This window comes from Triticum dicoccoides, chromosome 1B (genome assembly GCF_002162155.2).
Source record: "Triticum dicoccoides isolate Atlit2015 ecotype Zavitan chromosome 1B, WEW_v2.0, whole genome shotgun sequence".
In the NCBI taxonomy this organism is placed as follows: Eukaryota; Viridiplantae; Streptophyta; class Magnoliopsida; order Poales; family Poaceae; genus Triticum; species Triticum dicoccoides.
In genome coordinates this window covers 10,725,385-10,727,266 of record NC_041381.1, presented here as the reverse complement: position 1 = coordinate 10,727,266, position 1,882 = coordinate 10,725,385, and positions in this window count along the sequence as shown.

The following is a 1,882-nucleotide window of genomic DNA, read 5'->3' as shown; positions in this document are numbered from 1 at the left end:
TACATGGGCAAGCGTGTCCCCGATGATGGGGACTTTCTTGGCGTCGCCTCCTGTAAGAACAGTGCTGAGATATCCTGCCAACAGACCGAGAAGAAACAAAGTTTTTGCAATCCGTTAGTAAGCTTTGAGGAAGAACCTGCGGCGTTCCCCTAAAGGCGTATGGCAGATTGGATTATTTGCAGCCATCAAAGTAAACTAGAGTAGGAACGAAAGTGATCCGTTAATCTGTATGTATCCACCCAGCGAGTATAGGTAAGCTAAAACCCTAAGCAGGAAGCTAGATATAAGCTAAACCCCAGCATCAGCAGCACATCAGATAGATTCGCAAGGACGCGACGGTCGCCGGCGGCTGCGAGAGAACCATAGATTCCTCCGTGGTAGATAGATGTGGACCGAAGCTGGGGGGTGATGAGCATGGGAACTCACCGGAGCCGAGCACGATGGCGATGTTGCCGAGCGCCATGGCGCCCAAGCGAAGCCGGGCAGCACGGCCGAACGAGCGAGCACCGGAGCACGCGGCCCTCGACGGCGAGATCGGGCGCACACGTACGGCCGGCGGTGGGCGATTCCGCTCCCTGCTGGTTTATTGTTCTCTCGTACGTGTCTGTCTGTCTGTATCGTCGTCTGGCGATGGTTAAAGCCGACGAACGAATAAACGGAAGCAGAATCTCGTTGGATTTAGTTCCTTTCATTCAATCACACGATCGAAACTCCTTCCTTCCTTTTTCCGGAGACACCCTCGAGAGGGCCATCCGCCAGGGATTTTCCCTGGCCGTTGGGTACTAGATGGACGGATGCGCGCGATCCGGCGGGCAAAGCGGTAAATTTGTATGCCCTAAACTTTTTTTTTACAACTATTCGTATGTCCTACTTTTTTTTTTTGCCAGCCAACACACGCCCCTCATTCTTGGGAGATCATGGAAGGAAAGGATGCAGTCTATTACAGTGAATGCATTCATGTTCCAACCTATTCACACATCATCCATCCAAAAGACCGAACTGGTAGAGAGAGAGAGAGAGAGAGAGACGGGCAACATATTTCAACACAGCAACGACAAACCAGAGGACCCTGCCTCCAGAAGGTACTACTCCATCCGTTGCAAAACTGAAGGTCAAACATCAAAAATCCTGATTTATTTCTGAGGGACAGAAACAGTACACCTTATATTTTGAAGCGGAGACTGTATTTTGAAGCGGAGGCAGTATCATATCATAACTTCCAGACACCGCGGCTACCATTCACACAAACAAAAAGCATCATCAACTCCAAACTCCATCCATGCCAGGAATGAAAATGCTCCATCTAACTAACAGCACCCATTATTATCAATACAAACCAAACCCATGGTCCTGGGCAGGTTGAGAAGCAGCAGCTAGTTTCAAAGTTAAGGGCGCATTCATTTATGAGGATCCCGGGGTGGAGGCGCTTGCGGCGGCGGCCTCCTCCTTCTTCTTCAGGTCCTCAAACTTGTCGATGGTGACCTGCAGCTCGTCGGTGCTGCCCACCGCCCACATGGTGTAGTAGTACACCCCGAAGACAAACCCCGTCAGCCCGCCCGCCACCACCACGTTCTTCGTCTTGGGCGCCAGGCTGCCGAACCCTGCCATCGACGACGACGAGGAGGTTGCTGCAGGACAAAAATGTGGAAATGTTACATGTGGTTACGAATCCAAGGTGTGAAACATGAAAGATGGTCCTCTGACAACTTGAGAGACAAGTGGCCGGTTCCATGCTGGTATCAAATTCAACGCAGGGCACGGATGTGCAAATATGTTACTACATGTGGGCACCGCTTCAAAATACAGTCTGTACACTTTCGAACTGGGCATTACGGGGACAGTTTGAAGATATGGAGATTTGTGCTGTACTACAATATGTGCC